Here is a 21,309-nt window from a genome sequence, read left to right as displayed (position 1 = left end):
CTCACAGGGAAAGCCAGGACGGGTTCCCCAGCGGTATACAGCGCCAGGACACCACGTAACGAGGTAACAGTGCGCTTTACAAGTATACATACATTACATTACATTACAATATATTAATTCAGGTCCACTGTCTCCAGATGATCCTTCAAGATCTTGCGAGCTATGGTAACCTCTGCTGCGCTGTCCAGCATTGTCTGGGTCCACCCCCCGTTCTTGAGTTGTGTCCTCAGGATCCTCGGCATGTCTGATTTTAAGACTTGCTACCTTCTTCTTGATGAATTGAGTTTTCCTATTTTTTAGAACACGTTGATCATCTTTGGACTTCACACGTTCTTCCTTGTGTTCTGATCGTCCTCTTCTTTCGGATTTCTGCGAGGAAGTCCGAAAGGTATGAGAGGAACGTGTATCAGTATCTTAATATCTATCAGATTTTCTCAAAATATCCCTGTTTCTGAGGTTATACCTCTTTTCAGAGGGCTCCTTTTGAGGAGACCTTCCTCTTGATTGAGAACGCTTCTCTTTAGGAAGTGTCTGTCTAGTATTTTCCCACTTCCTTTTAGGAGTAGTGAGAGGGTTTTTAATAAAAACTTTTTCAGGATTTTCAGTTAGTTCGGGCTTTACTGGTTTCCCTCCCAAACTAACTCTTCCTAGTTTTTCATAGGATTTTTCTATTATTCTGACCAGTTCATATGGTCGCTCAGATACATCAAGTTCTTTAGTTTTTGGCGGATTGCCACGGATGCTGCTTCACCTTTAATATTTGCTAATATTATAGCTGAGACATGTTTGAAATCTTTCAGTAACTTCATACCGAGATTTAAAGCAGGCTCTGCCCTGTATTCATATTGAATCTGTTTCAGGACGTCTGGTATTACCGCCATAGATAGTACACCATGAGTTTTTGTGTAGATTGCAGCAGAGACTGTACCCCAAGTGTCCCAGTCCTCCAGGTGTGGTGCGATCCCCATTGGTAAACAGATTGTTAGAATCCTGTGTTTCTCATGAGGTGTACTATCGGGAAATACTGCCTCGATCTGAGTAATATTTTGAGCTAACCAGAATGGAATTTGTTCCCTTTTTGTGGGTAGTTTACCAATGACCAATTGTATGTTCTGTGGTGTAATTTTGTTTGTGTTCCCTTGATGAATGGTTTGCTGTGGAATTCTGATAGTCGGTTGGACTGTTAGAGTCCGCATGACATATTGAACCAATTGTCTATGCATTTTGATTCATTGTTTTAATTGAACTAACAGTTCTGGACCTGTCATTTGTTTTATGGCAGGATGTGGTGCATAGCTGGCTAGTACCGGCCATGTTGCTCCTGGTCTACCTAGTGGACCGAGCCTGGTAATGTGATTTTGATGTTGTAGGGCACCTTTAAACCAGAGCTGATGCTCTTGGTAAGTTAGTGGAATTTCAATGTCCTCGAAAGGAGCGTATTTCGCTGAATGTACCTCTATCTTATAGAAGTGGAACACATGTGTTGTTGGATTTGCTTGTGGAAAGATAATCCATGAATAGAATACCTCTGTCTGTCGATATTCATGTCCCTCTATGACAAATATAACCCTACCACCTCTCGGTGATAGGCCATTTTCTATGAGCTTTATAGCTATTGTTTTCCTTACATTTTCCGGAATGATTATAGCATCCAGGTCATCATGTTGGAGACCTGTAACGTCTAAACCCGGTCCGGTATTATTTCCTGCGGATCCACCGTTCTCATCGTCATTATCCAACATTTTGTTGAAAGTCTTGCAGAGCAAGTTTCAAGAAAACAAAGATAAGATGCACAATATTTTGGAACACTGTATCCTTCAACGTTGAATAAACCAAAATCTAATAAATAGGAAATTTCGTCCTACTCAGTTATGGCGGATATTTTATCCTTTAACCCTCTCCAGACGTCTATGGGAGTATTTTACGAGAAAAAGGGGTCTCTGTGAAAAGCCCGACTGAGTTACTCTAGTATCTAGTGTTAAATTAGTGCCTTACCAAACGTTGGGCCCCATGTAGAGTAGTTCCTATATTCCCAATAGGCTCTGCTCATTGGAATAATACATCCTATAAATGTGACGTAGGACTTATGTCTACTAGGTTGCTATCTAATATATTAAACTTAATTGTGAGTGCCAGCTAGCTCAGAGGTCACTAGAAACATTCTCAAATTCACAAGAAGGGATTTAGTTTCTAACAACCGCATAAACATAACAACTTTGTTTCCCCAAGATAAAACTGATCTTCAGAGTCGTGGAAACAATAGATAGATATTTTACTCAGTCATTTGTGGATGCTTCTTTTCACCAGAGGTGCAGAGAAATAGAGAGACAGGTATTTTCAATAAAAGTATTTATTGAACAGTCTTCTTTCTCAAGCAGAAGAAATGAACTGCTACAATCTTCATACTAGTGCAAAGTATAATGCGTACAGTAAGAAGAGTATTATAAAATAATACTGTAAAAGCATTGTATGGTTCCTAGACCATAGATAAATACATACATAAATAACAAAGGCTAAAAAGTACTCAACTGGTGCTTCTAAAATATGCCTACCCCGATGTACCTAACCTAAGTCTAGTATGAGGGAAGAAGTAAGTGAGGTGTGGCATACATTTAGTATCCATCCAAGATTTCTCTTGAGGTCTAATCAGCTCCGTACCTTGGTTTAGAATGAAGGAGTTCAGTCTCAGGACTCCATTTCCCATCAACCCTCAAGGGTAGCTTGGAAACACTGGAGCTGGATTTCTTGGCAAGAGAAAAGACAGCGTCTCTCTCAGTGCGTCTGCTGGAGGGTCGACTTACTTCGGCACTTGCTGTAGCAGGATGCATCGGGCAAGTAGATAGTCAAACTGCTCCAAACCACTGTGTGTTTGCTTGGGTAAGTGTGGGCACTTTTATAACTTGAAGGTGCCGAATTTGACGTAAAGGTGGACATAATAACGTCATCAAAGAGTCTCAGTTCTTTGAAAACTCCATGGTTCTTGGACAAATCCAAATGCAAGCAAGGGGAAGTCCCTAGCTGCTGAAGACGAGTTTTCCAAGAAATCGTTGTAGATTTTCGAAACTAGTGGAAGTAGCCATGCCGTATTTGGACTGCATGAGTTATGTCTAAATATGGTTATGATTTCTATGCCTATATAAGGATATGGTGATTTATACCTATATAAGGGCATGAATCGGGAAAATTACACTAGGGTCCTAAAATGCTATACAAGAGTTCCACTTAGCCAGGGCAGTCATATCAATTGCAACCACATCCCTCTGCACTGCGCAGTATAGTCTCGTGACCAGTCAGGCTCTAGAAGGGGTGGTGTACATTAGTTGCAGTGCTTCAAGTGCCTGTGATTCCATTGGAAATTGTGGATAAACGCTCGCATGGCAGAACGCAGCCTAGTATAGACAAACAGCTGCATGGCGGTAGCATTTCCCCCTGCAGTGATAGTTGCTGACGTTATAAATTGACCTCTATGAAATGTATCCTCCATTGTTATCAGCTCCATATCATGAAGGGTCCTTGGTGTACCAGTTTCACCCGTAACAGAGAGTTCAGAGTGGTGTAATAATGGCATTCTGGGTGCATACAAGGGACATTTCTGAGCCCGTTTCCCCAACTCTTGCCATGCTCTGGACGTAGTCTGCAGAGTGTCGAATTCTCCTTTCTCGAATACAGTATGCTTGTTGACTAACATGGCTTTAAGTTGTAAAGGATGTACCGCACCTGCCTCAACCGCTACATGGGGAATATAAGGTGGGCCCGGCTGCCAGTAATAGGCGTAATGAGCGTGCGCACAGAGGTAATAGAGATGAAAGTCTGGTGCTGTGAACCCCCCCTGCTCATAAGGAAGTGTAAGTGTTTCCCATTTGAGTTGAGGTTTTTTTACCTCCCCACTCCAACGTGTTCAAGAGGGAACGGAGCCTTTCAAAAAAATGTTGCATTAAATGTACCGGACTATTTAAAAATAAATACAGAAAGCGCGAAAGGATTACCATATTCATTAATGCTATACGATCTGTGAAGCACAAGGGTAATTTGATCCAACGGCTGACCTGTCCCTCAAGGCGCGTGATAGCTGTGCCACAGTTAGATTGTACAACAGTTTGTGGATCCCTGTGCTGCCATATTCCTAAGTATTTCACAGTGTCAGTGCACCAAGTTAAAGGAAAGTCCAGGTCGAATTGGTGAGTATTATCCGTGAGGGGCAGAATGACCAATTGATTCCCAGACCAGAGAACCACTCAAACCAGGTATATTCCCTAATGAGTTGAGCAAGGTGCAGAGCAGGATCCCGCACGTACAACACCATGTCGTCCGCATACATGGAGATGGCCAGGGGGCTTTGAAAAAACCATCTGTGCATAGCATTGCCTCAGAATACAAGCCAGTGGCTCGAGTACAACTGCAAAGAGCAAGGGCGATAATGGACACCCTTGCCGTGTGCCGCGTAGTATACAAAAAGCCTCCGATAGTTGCCCATTACCTCTTATGCCTGTCACTGGGTTGGCATACAGCAGTTTGATCCAGTTGGCAAAAATAAAGGGCACACCCATGTGGTGCAGAAAGGCAAACATAATGACCAGGAAATAGAATCAAACACTTTTGCAGCATCTAAAAGCACTGCTACAGCCGGCAGGGTAGGTTCAAGCACATGCATTACAGCAAAGAGCATTCGTAAATTATGAGATGTAGAGCGGGTGGGAATGAACCCGGACTGATCAGGGAGAGCCATAACGGGGAGGAGTAATTTCAATCTTTTCACCAATACCTTCGCTAAAATGTTAACATCCTTGTTTATTAAGGATAAAGGTCGCTAAGAATCACACCTATCGGGTGGCTTCTCAGGTTTTAATAATGTGATCACCAGTGCCTCGTGCAAGGTTGGCGGCAAACACTGAGTCTTGTATGATTCCTCATATATCTGGAGGAGGCAAAGAGCTAGCAGATCTATGTACTCTTTATAAAGTTCTGCTGGCAACCCATCGGTACCAGCCAATTTCCCATTAGGCAGCAGGAGAATAGCTTCTCATATTTTGTCTAAGATAAGAGAATGCATTAAGAACTCTTGCTGTCCTCGCGAGAGCCACACCAGCGCAACATCGTCAAGATATCGCGCGAGTTCTGCCTCAGCTGTAGATGGATGATGCGCATACATCCCCCCCCGTAGTACGCTGCAAAGGTTTGGAGTAAATGGGGTGTGTCGTAAAGCGTGGTGTCACCTGCAGTGACTGCTTCGATTAGACAAGATTTATGGTGAGGTTCAATTATGCGGCTGGCCAGAGCTCTGCCCAGCCTACCACCTTCGCCATAGTATCGCACTTTGCTTCGGCGAGACATATGTCTGGTTTCCTGATCAGCCACATCATTATAATCTGTGACCATAGCCTTGATAAGCACCAATGTAGCAGGATCTGCTGTAGCATCGTATCTGTGTTCAAGGTCACACAAGTCTCGCTCAAGTGTAGTCATAGTGCCGCTCAATGATTTCAGTACTCTGGCCTGAAGACTATGCATGCCCCCCGAATGGTCACTTTAAAAGCTTCCAAGAGAGTCTCCACAGTTTGAACAGACTCAGTGTGGTGTGAGAAATAGTCGGAGATGGCTTCACGAATGCCTTTACAAAAGCCCTGGTCGAGGAGAGAGGATGACTGTAGTCGCCATTAAAATTGGGAGGGGAGGTAAGATGGTAGTGCCATATTGAGGAACACTGGACAATAGTCTGATAACGTTCGAGGTAGATGTTTAATTTTTCCAGTCCATGTACAGACGTCTTGGGTACCCAGTCAGTAGTCTATACGGGACCAAGCTTGACACGCATAAGAGTGGCATGTACCTTCCCAGGACCTTTGCTGTCGCAATCTCCATAAATCTATAACCCCAGCGTCAACATAACATCGAGCACTGAAGCAGCAGCCTTCTTGGGGGAAGGGTTGACCGTAGATCCTTTATCCAATATAGGGTCTAAAACCACATTAAAATTACCCCCACAAATAAGGGCTGAGGAGGCTAATTTGTAGAGCTTCCCCCAAAACATATCATAAAGGGCAGGGTCGTCAACATTCAGACCATACAAATTGACGATATTCAACTATGCACCATGGAGTGTTCCCTGCACTATTATGTATCGGCCCCCCTCATATTTCTCTGCGTGGATGGGTACAAAAGGAATGCCCTTCTTTATGAGAATCAGAACACCCCGTGCATAGGAGGAATAGGATGCCGCTAGACGCACGCCCGCCCACCTGGAAGCTATGGTTGAAACAGCCGGCTTGATGAGATGGGTCTCCTGCAAAAGGGAGATCTGGAAATGGTGATGATCTAGGTACGAGAGCACCTGCCGCACTTTTTAAAGATCATTAAGCATTCTGACATTCCAACTCAACCACGATATTGTGTTCATTTGGGCGTCAGCCATGTCTATTGATACTGATGAATATACCTGTGTTGTTGCCTAGAAGTGAATGCAGTGCAAGCCAAATTTTGCCCATATAACGTAGCCAACGTTAATTTAAGGAAGTAGAGTTCCTCAACAATCCCTCCACCCACTTCATCAATGGAACCATGCTGTGAATACCCCCTTCAGAACAAGACAGCAAGTGAACATTTGCATCCTGAAGTCATTAAACGTAAAATAAGAAAATATATAAATCAACACTACAAAGGCACCAAAGGGTGCTCAACAGTAAAAATAACATTGTGGGGAATTTCTATAGTGTGGGTTGCTAGTGACCATCAGCCCCCCGATGCACAAGGAGGATCGAGACGAAAAGAGGCAGGCTAACCAACCATTAGTACAATAACATTGGACAATCCCTGGTGCATAGCGCCAACAGCAAGTCAGCATTTTAGAGTGGGTAACATACAATATCAGGAGCTGAAGCATTTTACCTCTAATTTAGAACAATCAGAGTATGTTAGGTGGTGCAAAAATGATCAGACATATACCAACATACACATAATATGTCAAATACAATCAAATCAAATACATGAAATATCACGGTAAATCGTAAGCGACATGACAGCGGCAAACAGCAAAAAACATAATTCTCACATGATCAGCCCTCAGAGTCACAGTCCTCACCCCTCTCTCTCAGGGACTTTTGGCGCTCAATCCGCCGGATGTATTGAAGTGCGTCTTTGGGTGTTGTGAAAATGTGCGCCTTCCCTGCATGTTGGATATGCAGGTGGGCAGGGTATAGCATTGCATATTGGATATGTAGAGCCTGCAATTTCTTTTCAACAGTTTGAAATTCACGGGGCGCCTGCTGCACAGCTACAGTGAAATCAAGAAATAGATCCACTTTTATTCCCTGATAATTCAGAATGCCATTCTCCCTGTCCAAACGGAACGCTGTGTCCCGATCACGATAATTCAGTTGTCTGTCTATAATGGGGCGAGGTGGTGCCCCTGACACAGGGTGAGCAGCTAAAGAACGGTGAGCCCTTCCTCCAATAAGTGCTTTGGAGAAATGTTCCATGCCCAGAAGAGACACTAACAACATTTCGACATAGGATTCCATGGGCCCAGTGTTGATGGATTCTGAAATACCGGTTATGCGAAGATTGTCCCTACGAGAACGGGCTTCGATATCTTCATTCTTCGCTCGGATTGCTTCCAGCAGCTTCTCCATACTGGCACAGGATGTGCCGACAGCCTCCATGCGATCCTCCATGGTAGAGATGCGTTGCTCAGCCTCCGCAATCTGTGTGCCATGCTTATTCATCTTTGCCACCATAGTATCCATGCGCAAATTAAGGTGATCAATCTTCGCCTCAATGGATTGCAAACTCTGTTGCATGCTCAACATCAGTCGCTCAAGCTTCGTATTTGATCCCGCTTCAGGATCAGGGTCTCTATCACAAGCATTTGGGGTTTGGGATTTTGTGTGCTTTATGGCCTCGAAATGTAATTTACTCTGTTGCTTGTCCGTTCTTCCCATGTCTGCCGCGGTCTGAAACAGTTATTCATAAGCCAAGGGAGAGGTTCCTATACCAAAACAGAAGACCAAGAGACCAAGACCTTGCTGAAGATATAGCACCAGCAGGCAACCTACCTTTTGCAGCGTAACTACGGAGAGAGTCTATAAGGACTTATGTAGGCCTTCGTGAACGGTATTCCCACTAGCGAAGATTCGATCACAAGCCGCCAGGACCAGCAAAATCCTCAGAGTTGTACAGCCAACAGTTCAAACATGCGCAGCCCTGTATCAGAGACGCAGCAGGAACACACCGAGAGATGAGTACCCGTCTGCCCAGCAAGTCGAGCAAGGTGGTAGCCCCGCAGCAACCCTAGAAATGTGTTTTCACAATAGTCTCTCAAGTGATGTAGGCAACGCGTACTATAGCAGATTTAATAGTTATATAGTGGTCACAGTAAATAGTCACTGCACAGCCGCACCCAAGTGGTCCAATGGCGCAGTTCCCAGACCGCGACCGGCACAGTACAACTTGGCGGCCTGAGGTGCGCTGGCGCAACAAAGTCCAGGAAATGAGGCATGCAAGAGTCAGGAAACTCTAAGTATAGCCGTGGATGGTGCCAGTATCGCAGGATATTTGGCGGAGTATGGTCTTGATCAGCAGAGCAGCACCAAAGTGCGGACATCTTGCTCTGGGCTCTCTAGCGCCCCCCGGTTCTTCAAACATGAAAAGGCTGGCTGAAAGGATTTTCCGTGGCCCTCAACTATGGGCCCTGGATGCCTCCCTAAACATCCCTGCATCGTGTGGCGGGTATAGCGTGGGGCCTGCCACAGGGATGTTTACAAATATGTCTTTTGGCATTGGGGCTTCTGCTGCGGCCCTTTTCCGGGCCACAGCACAGGACTCAATGCGGAGAGGCATATTTCCGACTGCCTCCACAGCCGTCGGATCGGACTGGCAGGCAATCGTAATCAGTCCCATAGATGACTTTTTATAGAGGGCTAATGCTTCAAGTACTCCAGAACCCTACCTATAGTCAACAATCAATTTATAATGTCAGTAATTACAGGGTTGAATGTGGTATTAATTTATTTTTGGGGAAAAGATGGACATGGTTGCCGGTAGGGCTGGGCAAACATTCCTTTTCCATATTTCCGGTAAGCTGATGTGAAACTGCAGGCTGTTTTGGCCATTCCATATTAACCTGCCCCAATTGGGAAAAGGGAGGAATGCAAGTGAAATGTCCTGCATAACAAGAACTTCTCCTTCGGGCAGGGAGGAATGGAAGAAATTAGGAATTCAGGTGGTACCCAGCACTGTCCTGGCCCATTGTAATTAACTAAACAGTTTTTAAATTAAATTAATTAAAATGTTCAACCCTTGCCAGTGCTCTTTAAAGAAACTTTTCAAACACGGAAGGTTGAGTGTAGTGCTTGCTGGCCAGGAGCACCATGTAGGCAAGAGCTGTACAAAGACTTTCCTCCTGGAGAATTTTGTTTGAAGTAGAATGATAGATGTCAAGGCTTTACTGTAAGGTCAAAACTTTGCCCAAACCTTCACAGTACCTCAAAAAGCAACAGGTCCTTTCTAGGTCTTTCTTTCTGCCCATGCAGCTGCTTACCAGGTTCAATTGCACTTTGAGGGTCAAAAAAGAAAAGCAGGTCAACGTTCTGCTTTTCCCTTTTCGTGCTGGAATTATGCCCATCCCTCATTGCCAGGGCATTGTGTGAGATTTATGCCACCACTTATTGCTTCCTTTATCTGAGCTGGAGACACTCTAGTCAGGAGAGTGTCCACAGTGGGCTAAGAAAGTAGGAGGTATAGACCTAATCAACAAATCTGGACTCTAAAGTTGGCAGGAGTATCTAGGTTTCATTTCCCCACTCCAGGTATTTGTTAATCAAATCTTCTCTCTTATGAGGCAAGTCTTCTTCATAAATTAGTCCCGCAAAGGTTGGTATGACACAACCTCATGCAAGTTGCCCAAAAATTCACTTATTACTCAGACTTATGTTTCTTCTCTCAGTATATTCAATATCTCTTTTGTATGATATCTAGCCTCCTGAATCTGGGAGCGTCACAAATTCTATGTCACACCTTTGTATGCCAAAAGATTACTACCTCCTTCTCAGTCTCAAACATTAGTTTGCAACATTTCTTAGTGGCAGCTGGTATTTAGAATTTCACTTTCATTAATTTACATTTCTCATGTTCCATTTGTGAGAGAGGTATGTTTTTTCCCATGGCAGAAATTTCTTATATGATGCTAAATGGATAGGAACCCTTTTTATAGTAAAGATGTATAAGTTAACCCAGTCTTCCACTTGAGCAGAGGCAGTGACTTAAGGGAGTTCATGTGAAGTGGCTTCACACATGGCTGCCTCTTTTCCTCCAATCTCAATTCCAGATTGTCTCTTGCCGCCCTCACCAAATAATCTCTACTGCAATCAGAATCAGATATAATGGAGACAAGGACAAGATTGCCCCAGGTTAAAAACGGAGTTAAAATGCTTACAGGAAATATGATCTGTCAAATCAGTTCTGAGGCCAGGACATGACAATTTCCATGAGAGGGGAGGACTTTCTATTATTTTAAACATACTGCCTCCAGATGCTTCAAAAATAGGTCCACCCCAATTTATACTTCTGGTCAGCCCAGATAATAAAGTCCCACAATAACAGGAGTAATCACTGCTATATCTTCTGTAAAGTCAATCAATAAAAAAACAACAATACAGGATGACGGTATTCAGGCAGAATATCGAGTTGGAAATGTCAACCTACACAAATATCGAGTTTGAAATATCGTGACACAGAAATATCGACAGCAAGAATATCATGGTCAAGAATATCTCATTTAAGGTAAGAAATATTGTTTAAAACAATATAAAAGTCATTAATATCGTTTGCAAAAATATAGTTGTTTAAAATATCATTTGTTTAATCAGTGTTATGTATTTTAGTTTATATTTTAAACGTATGTGATGTATGTTTTTTGTATAAGTATTGTTTATGTTTTTTAATATATGTGTTACATTTTTTGTAGTTATCAATTTTATTTTAAGTAAATTTTGCATTTTTAGTTCTGTAGCGGGATGTGGGTTTATAGGGTAATAGGGTGGGAAGTAATTTATTTATTGTAAATTCATGATTAGTTTTTATTTATTTATTTAAAATGTTATAGTGTTGATTTTGGGAAGTAATTTATTTGTAATTAATTATTAATTGGTTGTTAATTCAAATTAATTAATTAATTATGGTAATTGTGCAATTTGTTTTAGGTGCGGGTTGTGGGGTTTAAAGGGGTAAAGAGTGGGAAATAATGTATCTGTTATTAATTATTAATTACTTGTTAATCAATGTTAATTAATTAATTGGTGATTAAATATGATAATTGTGTAATTTGTTTTTTTAAAGTGGGTTGTGCGGTTTATAGGTGTAATGGGTGGGAAGTATTTTTTGATTAATTAATAATTAGTTGTTCATTTATATTAATTAATTGATTGAAAATTAATTATGGAAATTATGTATTTAATTTTAGGTGCAGGCTCTGGGGTTTATAGGGGTACAGGGTGGGAAGTCATTTTGTTGATCATTAATATTAATGATTTAATTGCTGTTTAGTTAGGGTATTTGTTTATTTTTTTGCGTGTGGGTTTTATTGTTATAGGGGTACAGTGTGGGGAGAAAATTGATTTTACTTACTTTATAATTAGGGCCTGATTCCGATCTTGATAGGAAAGCCCTCTGTACAATTCGGATCTAGAGGGCTTTCTGAGCAAGACGTGCTCTAGGAATCCGAACGAGCGAGTATGATGCTGCTGTATGCTTATGGACTCGGTTCGCTCGGACTCCCATGGAACTCTATGGGAGCCCGTGTACAGATGAGTACATAGGCTCTCATAGCAGACAATGGGTGGGTGGGAAAAAGCACACACCCTGTGATGGGCACCCCATGCCCACCACACTGTGCATGCCCGGTTTGGGGGGACCCATGGGCACACCCCTGTGACAGATTCGGAGGGCCCTTGGTGAAGGGGGTGGCCTGCTACAGCCCCCGATGTATCGCTGAGACCGAGGGAAAGCGGCTGTCCGAATCACACATCGTACTCGCTCAGCAGGAATTTGGCTCCATAGCGCAACACGATTTCTGCTACGAACTGGTCGTACGGACAGGTCGGATCCAGGAAACGGCTCCGTCGGCGCATATGTGATTTTTGCATCATTCGTGACTTGTGTACGATTTGGTCGTAAACGAAGGCTATGAATTGGGCCTGGGAAAGCCAAATTCAATTCGGAGGCCTTCCGAACAACATCGGAATTGGGCCCTTAGTTGTTAAATACTATTAGTTTTTTAATTGAAAATATGTTTTAACTGTGTCATTAATTTTTTACAGTTTAATTTTAGCTGTGGGTTGTGGGGATTATAGGGGTAAAGTGTGGGAAGTCAGTTAATTGTAATGACTTTTAATTTATTTGTTTTTTAATTAATAATATTTCTTTAATTGGTAATTAATTATATCAATTAAGGAAGGAAGTATTTTTTTTTACATTTAGATATAGGTTGTGAATTGTGTGGTGCTATAGGGTAGGAAAAGAAAAAAGTTAATTTATATTATAATTCATGTTTTTGTTTCTAAATAATTTCTAATTAAAAATATTTATTTGTGTGGAAATATTTATTTTATTTTATTTAATCTTATATTTGTAGGCATTTGTCATATGTATTTCACATATAAAGTGCTTTACTATTAAATATATTTGTATTTTAGTTTTTAACATATTCATATATTTTGTAATTTATTTTGTTTTTTAAAAATGTTCGTGGTTGTTAATATTTTGTTTCTTATTAATTTTGAACTGATTGCAGTGAGAACATTAATTGCTACCCCTCCGCAATCCAACACTTTCCCTACTGTCGCACTCACTGGAGTGGGAACAGTAATTTTTACCCCTCCGCTATCCAACACTTTCCCTACTGTTGCAATTATTGGAGTGGGAATAGTAATTTTTACCCCTCCATTATAAAACAATTTCCCTACTATCAATCACTCAATCAATCATACATTTGTAGAGCGCGCTACTCACCCGTGAGGGTTTCAAGGCGATGGAGGGGGGGGCAGCTACTGATCAAACAGCCAGGTCTTGAGGAGTCTCCGGAAGGTGAGCAGGTCCTGGCTCCATCGCAGGTGGATGGGGAGGGTGTTCCAAGTCTTGGCGGCGAGGTGGGAGAAGGATCTGCCGCCGGTTATTGTTCAGTGATTGCGTGGGACGGTGGCTAAGGCGAGGTCAGCGGAGCTGGCGGTTGGGGGTGTAGAAGGTGAGTCTCTTGTTGAGGTATGCTGGTCCGGTGTCATGGAGAGCCTTGTGAGCGTGGGTGAGGAGCTTGAAGGTGATCCTCTTGTTAATGGGAAGCCAGTGTATGTCCTTCAGGTGGGCATTGATGTGGCTGTGGTGGGGGATGTTGAGGATGAGGCCTACGGAGGCGTTCTGAATGCTTCGTCTCTTCTGGGGTTTGGTTGTGGTTCCTGCGTAGAAGGCGTTGCCGTAGTCCAGCCTGCTGGTGACATGGGCCAGGGAGACCGTCCTTCTGGTTTCGGTGGGGATCCATCTGTAAATCTTTCGAAACATACGGAGTGTGTTGAAGCAGGAGGAGGAGACGGCGTTGACTTTTTGGGTCATTGACAGCGAGGAGTCCAGGATGAACCCCAGGTTGCGTGCACGGTTGGTGGGTGTTGGTGCATCTCCCAGTGAGGCTGGCCTCCAGGAGTTGTCCCAGGCGGAAAGGGTGGAGCCGAGGATGAAGACCTCCATCTTTCCCGAGTTCAGTTTCAGGCGGCTGCTCTACAACCATTTGGCGACGGCCTTCATTCCTGCGTGGAAGTTGGTTTTGGCGGTGACGGGGTCTTTGGTGAGGGCGTGGATCAACTGGGTGTTGTCGACGTATGAGACTATGTTGAGGTTGTGTGTTCGGACGATGTTGGCGAGTGGTGTCATGTAGACGTTGAAGAGGGTCGGGCTGAGGGATGATCCTTAGGGTATGCCACAGGTGAACTTGGTGTCTTCGGATCGGAATGGAGGGAGGCAAGCTCTCTGGGTTCTGCGGTGAGGAAGGAGGGGATCCAGTCCAGGGCTTTGTCATGGATCCCTGCGTGGTGGAGGCATGTTTGAGGGGTGTGGTGGCAGATGGTGTCGAAGGCTGCTGAGAGGTCCAGGAGGATGAGGGCCGTGGTTTCGCTGTTGTCCAGCAGGGCCCTGATGTCGTCAGTGGGGGGCGATGAAGGCGGTTTCGGTGCTGTGGTTGGCGTGGAATCTGGATTGGGACAAGTCCAGGGCGTTGTTTTCTTCGAGGAATTGGGTCAGTTGTCTGTTGATGATCTTTTCGATGACTTTTGCCGGGAAAGGTAGCAGGGAGATTATAGTGTAGTTCCTATATTCCCAATAGGCTCTGCGCATTGGAATAACATATCCTATAGATTAGACCAAGGACTGAGGTCTACTAGTTATCTATCAAATATATTGGACTTAATTGTGACTGTCAGCTAGCTCAGAGGTCACTAGAAACTTTCTTGAATTCACAAGAAGGGATTTGTTTCTGACAATTGTATAAGCATGACAACTTTGTTTCCCCAAGATAAAACGTATCTTCAGAGTCGTGGAAACAATAGATAGATATTTCACTCAGTCAATAGTGCATGCTTCGTTTCACCAGAGGTGCAGAGAAAAAGATAGGCGGGTGTTTTCAATAAAAAGGTTTTCTTGAACAGTCTTCTTTCTCAAGCATAAGAAATGAACTGCTACAATCGTAATACTGGTTGTAAAATATAATGCGTACAATAAGAAGAGTAGGATAAAATAATACTGTAAAAGCATTGTATGGTTCCTAAACCATAGATAAATACATACATAAATAACAAAGGCTAAAAGTACTTCTAAAATACGCCTACCTCGATGTACCTAACCTAAGCTTAGTACGAGGGAAGAAGTAAGTGAGGTGTAGCATAAATGTACTATTCTTTGCTAAGAATCTGTCGCAGATTTCTCTTAGGGTCTAATCAGCTCCATACCTTAGTTTGGAATGAAGAAGGTCAGGCTCAGGAATCGATTTCCCAGCAACCCGCAAGGGTAGCCTGGAAACACTGGAGCTGGATTTCTCGGCAGGAGAAACAACAGTGTCTCTCTTAGTGTGTCTGTTGGAGGGTTGGCTCCCTTCGGCACTTGCTGTAGCAGGATGCGTCGGGCAAGTAGGTAGTCGAACTGCTCCAAACCACCGGGTGTTTGCTAAGGCAAGTGTGGGCATATTTATACCTTGAAGTTGCCGAGTTTGACATAAAGGTGGACATAATAACGTCATTAAAAACTCTCAGTTCTTTGAAAACTCCATGAGTTCTTGGACAAGTCAGTTCTCGAGTAAGGGAAAGTGCCTAGCTGCTGAAGCCAAGTTTTCCAAGAAATCGTTGTAGATTTTCCGAACTAGTGGAAGTAGCCCTGCCGTATTTGGACTGCATGAGCTATGACTAAATAAGGTTATGATTCTTATGCCTTTATAAGGACATAGGCATAGATTCTTCCAGCGAAATTGTGATCGCAATCGCTGCGAAACAACGATAGCGATTGCGATTGCAATTTCCGCTCCCGCAATGCATCAAGTACAAAAGCAGCAAATAGCGAATTCGCAAAACAAAGAATCGCAAAACCATTTGGTAACCCCATTGCGATTCCTTAACATCGATTACCCACATTTTTTACAAAATAAATAGCGAACTCGCAATTAAATTGTGAAATCGCTAATAAATCGCTATCCCCAATCATCATAAATCGCTAATAGCGAAAATACCCTAAATCGCTAAAAACGAGTCACAATTTAAGGAGAAGCAAAACCATGTGGTAACCATGAAGTCCAATTGGTAAAAAAAAATGGCAAACAAGAAACAGGTGTCGGGTAAATCAAACACACTTAAGGAGACTCAGTAGGAGCATGAGGAAAGTCACAATGCCAGGTCTCTACATCGTGGCAAGGCGGCTGAGGCTCCAGGCTGCAGCACAGAACTGACGCAGGATCCAGGAGCGCATCTTCCGGCTGCGGATTACACTCCTGGGCAACACTGAAGAGGAGATCTACTCCAAATACAGGCTCAATGGGGCTATGATAAAGAAGCTCATCAGAGATCTTGACCCCTGATGCAGCACCCAACACGGAGGACCAATGCCGTGCCCACCCATATCCAGGTCCTGTGCTGCCTGCACCTCCTGGCCTCCGGCAGCTTCCAGGGGATAGTCGCAGTTTCAGGGGGTATATCACAGAGCACAATGTCACGCTGCCTACAGACTTTCCTGAATGCCATGTTGAGCAGGATACACCACTATATCACCTTCCCAACAACCCAACATGACTTAATGCAAACAAAACTGGACTCTTATCACACTGCCTATTTCCCCCATGGAATTGGCTGCATCGACTGCACCCACATTCACATCTCTCCACCTGGAGAGACCGAATACATGTACCGGAACTGCAAGTCATACCACTCCCTCAACATCCAGATGGTCTGCAATGCGAAGACCACCATTACAGACATTGTGGCCCAATACCTGGGGAGCACGCATGATTTGTTCATCTTCCGGCACAGCGGCATATACACCCGCTTGGCCAGGGGTAAATTTGGCGACGGACATCTCCTAGGTAAGTACACATGCCCACATACAGTATGTTAAGACCATGTTGCTGCTCATAACAGGCACTGACCCTCTTCTCCTACCTAGGTGACAGCGCCTACGCCCTAGGCCCGTGAACACCTCCTCACCCCATACCTCAATCCTGCTACACCACAGGAACGGCGATACAATGCTGTGCATATACACACCAGAAATGTGATGGAGCGGACATTTGGCATGTCAAAGAGTCGATTCCGCATCCTCCACAAGACTGGTAGGGCCCTCAAATACCGGCCTGAGGTCTGCTGCCGCATCATGGCAGTGTGTGCCATACTCCACAATATTGCCACCAAGCGGAGGATACTTGTGGAGGTGTCTGATAGTGAGTCGGAGGGGGACAACCTGCCACCTGCACATGTGCATCATGCACATGAGGAGAATCCTGCTGAAGGACGCAGGCGCCGCACCAACATCACACTAAACTTTTTCTAGTGCACCCATACCCCTCACATACTCTGCACTCAGGCATGCCACATGAATGAATGACATGAGGAACATTTGTGTTCAAAATAAATCTTTTGTTTAGTTAAAAAGCTCTCTATGTGCTTCAAATATGCAAACATTTGTGCAACTGTATTGAGTCATACAGGCATGCGTGGTTACCTCACCATTGCAGGCCAGTAATGTACAGTCACTGGCACCTCCTGCCGGACGCACCCCATTGCCTCTCGACCTCCACGTTGGGAGTGTCCTGCCGTGATGCAGCGTTGGGGTGGGAACTGCGGCGCCTTTCAGGTTGCACCGGCACAGACAGGCTGCTGAGGCTAGATGTACCCTTACTGGCATCATCCTCCCACCCTTGCATGGCCATGGCCGGACGCCTGTTGGTTCTCCACAGCGGTGGTGACCTGCACCAGGGCACTTGCAACATCTTGGCAGCATTGTACCATCTGTATCTGCATAGCCAGTGACCTGCGTGACAGCTGGGAAGTGGCGTTCCCAATCAGGTGGTTTGAGCGAGTGTAGCCAGATAGCTGTGTCAGCAGCTGGCGGTGGCGTCTGCGTGTGATGTCCTGCTGTGCCACCATACGTTGGTTGCTCTCTTTGACAGCTGCGGTCAGCTCCTGAACACTCTCAATTAGTTGATTTATGTTTCGTGCAGTTTTTTGGAGCTGCAACTGCATTGCTGCCATGTGCTGTGCCTGCTTGCGGTGCCTCTATACCAATGCCTAGGTTATATGCCTGTTGCTGCATGTCTGCTGGGGTGGCCACAGAGCGCTGCTGTCTCAATCTGCTGCTTGCCTGGGATTGCACAGTGGCTGTGCGATGTGTCTGCCTCCTGGGTTGTGGTGGGGTCTGCTCCACTGCCATGCGTGACGACTGGTGAGGTTGTGCTCCTCCTATGGCTGTAGGGGTGGCACTGTGTGTTTGGGAAGGTGCTGGTCCTGGTGCTGGTGCTGGTGCTGGCACGGGAGGTGTCCAGTTGAGTGACCCCCACGCAGGCTGCAGGGTTGATGGTGTCCTTCACTAAGTCCTCCATTGGTGTGTTCGCAGGAACTGTGGAGTCTCCTCCTCCCATGGCCACTCTCTATCCCAGTCTTTCCGCAATGCGCTCCTTGTCACGGCCTCTGAGGTCGTACCACCTCTTTTTAAGGTCATCGATTGACCGGTGCGTGACTCCAACGGCTTTGACCTTGGCCTTGATGTGCAGCCAGATGCTCCTTTTGGTAGCCTCGGGCACCTTCAGGTACAGCTTCCCAAACAGCTGGTCATGGTCCCTGCTGTCTCCCTCTATCAAGTTCTCCAGTTCTTTTTCAGAGAACTTGCTTTTGCCCTTCCTGGCTGTTTCACTGGGTCCTGCAGCTTCCTGGGACATTCTGAAATCAATGTGTATCCTGTATTGGGACTGCAGGGTGTGTCTCTTGGAGCTCAGTGCTGTGCCTCCTCCTCTATCCAGCTCTGTGATCCAAATGAAGGCTGGAGCAGCCTACTTCCTGGTAGTGATGTCCTCATTGCGCTCAAAGTGCGACTTCCATTTTTGCGATCTCGCAATCTGCTAGATCGCTATTTGCAATTTCGGTATTTGGGAAATCGCAATTTGGGGTTGGGAATCAGCTGAATCTGCGATTATATAGCGATTTTGGCAAATTCGCATATGGCGATTGCAGCTGGTTGCGAATCGCAGTTATTTAGCGATTTTGATGATGCATCCCATTCTGCGAATTCTGGATAGCGATTCGGTATTTTTCACTATTTAGGATTCGCAGACTGGGTGCTTCATGCATCTGGGGGTTAGTGATTTATACATATATATAAAGGCATGAATCGTGAAATTTACAGTAGTGTCCTAAAATGGTTCACAACACCCACTCCAAGTTATCATGTTCATCTAAGATTAAGTACTAAACATAAAAGCTAAAGCATGTGTTTTTACAATCCCACCCTAAAAATACATGACGCATTAAAAAGATGGTCGTACGCAAAATGAGCATTTGCACAATATGCATCTTAGGCCAATGATTTCATTGTAAGATTATGATATGATATTAGCAATGCTAACCAAATGAATCACGAAATTTACATCTATGAAATGGCTCTAGATCCAGAAAAAAGGTCGAGACCATCCCATAGCAGAATATACAAGCTAGCTTGATTTGTGCATTAGGTCAATATTGTTTCTAGGAAATAGTCAAAGAATTTTTGTTCTCTAAGAATAGTACTACTTTAGGCAGATTGCTTTGTGCCAAAGTTCAGTCTGTTTTGGAAAAAAGTCAAATTAAAGTGTATTGAAATAGAGTTCCGAACTTGGAAGCATTTGTTTTGAAAAAAAGTGAAGGTTGAATTTCAGAGTTCAAAAGAACGCTGTTTGCTAATTTCAAAAGTTATTCTCGGTGTCAGGAGAAAACATTAAGTCATCCAGGCTGGCAAAGAAATCGTCTACCACAGTAGATGAAAGTTCAACTACTTCATTAAGGTCAATTGTACACAGATGTGAAGCATCGCCGTCAGCGTCAGCCGCATTAGCAATATTCATAGCAGATGGTACCTGTGTGCCTGTTGGTCCGCGTATCTCACCTCCAGTTGGATTTGCCGGTGAGATCTCAATGACTGCTGTTGTCAGGATTGGTAGCCGTTGGGGCCAACACTACTCATGAGCCGTTACCGGACCCTGTAATGCGTCAACATCCGTTGGCATAGCCGATGGTGGTGTTGGACAGATATCTAACACCCATTCCTCTCCACAAAGCAGGCATCGAAGAACAGGTAAGATGCAATCTTGCCAGATTGGTCTGAATGACAGGAACCATGTGGTATTCAGATCTCTCAAACGAGCCAAGACAAGGATCTCTGTTATTCGGACACGATACCTCATGGCCTGGAGCGCATTCTCCATGCTGACTTGGGTATCGCTGGTGGCGAGATGTGCCGTAACGGAGCAGTAGGAATAAAAATAGGATCCCTGCTAAGAGTCCCAAGATGAGAGGCAGGCCGCCGAACACAGAGTGTACGAAGTTAGGAAAAATGCCCAGGTCTGCATCAAAGGGTGCTAACAGTCCCAAAAATATTGTCTTAAATACATGTGCAATACCGTTGGTATCAAACATGTTATAGATATGACCTAACATTTCTGCAAAATGTATTGGGCAGTTTGTTGATAATAACGCATGTATCTCTGCAGACGACCTTGCAATTTGCAGATCATACGTCTCTCTGGACGAGGCCAGTGGAAGTTTTTTGCAAAAGAATGGCTTTCATTCTGCTTAAAGTATCAATTTGTATAGAAGAGATGTTCAGTGAATGCCATAGTGGTGACTCCCTGTCTGTCTTAGTTTTAGGAAACAATACTTGCATACAACAAGTGACCCTGGCTGACACACTAACGAGATAGCCTATTCCTGGCATCCTTCCACAACAGCTGTGATCATTTAACATATTGTAGCTACCATTGGAAAGCTGCCTAAAAACTGGATCTATCACCACTGTGGGCGAACCTTGCAGGACGCAAGAAAGGTTATTGGAAGAACCCTCGCAGGCTCCGTGTAAATTAATACCTTGACATAACAGTGTACTGTTTAGTGAGTTTTTACCATTTTTACCACTAAGAAATACCTCCTTTCCCCCACTCCAACATTTGTGTGTGTATGGTGAATCCCAGGTCGGCTTAAAGTATTCTTTACCCAACCTTTAATACAGGCCTGCTGGTATGTGTTTGAAGCAATACTGAAACTGGAAGGTCATCACTGGTATCATGATGGTACGACGTATTATCCATTCAACCAATGGTTTCTCAGAAACAGTCAATGGTATTCTCTGCAGTTTTTCTATGCTCAGCACCGTATAGTCTGCTCCCCTCTGTGCCAACGAGATTTGTTTATCTGTAAGGTTAAACACAGTAAACAATGACGTAGTGTTGATTAAACACCAAGGCACGTAGTCTGAACAGAGATTTAGTAACTTTCAGCCTAGCAGCATGTTAGAACGCAATTGAGACTGGCCATGTTGTTACATTAGCAAGTCCTGTTCCATTATGTCTATGGCAGAAGATACAATGCTGTCCAAAGAATAAATTCTGGACGACAGAGAGTGATTTCTCGTATTCTTTCAGCTGTTTCAATTTGCTTGGCTTTCCATGCTTCATTGTATGCAGCGTAGATACCGGTGTACATGAAACGTTTATGACGTGGATTACGAGGTCCTAGTTTTCGCAAATCAATGCCATCTTTAATCAAAGATAAGTGTTGT

The sequence above is a fragment of the Lissotriton vulgaris genome, chromosome 10 (assembly GCF_964263255.1).
Source record: "Lissotriton vulgaris chromosome 10, aLisVul1.2, whole genome shotgun sequence".
NCBI lineage: Eukaryota > Metazoa > Chordata > Amphibia > Caudata > Salamandridae > Lissotriton > Lissotriton vulgaris.
Note: the sequence above shows the minus strand (reverse complement) of the source record.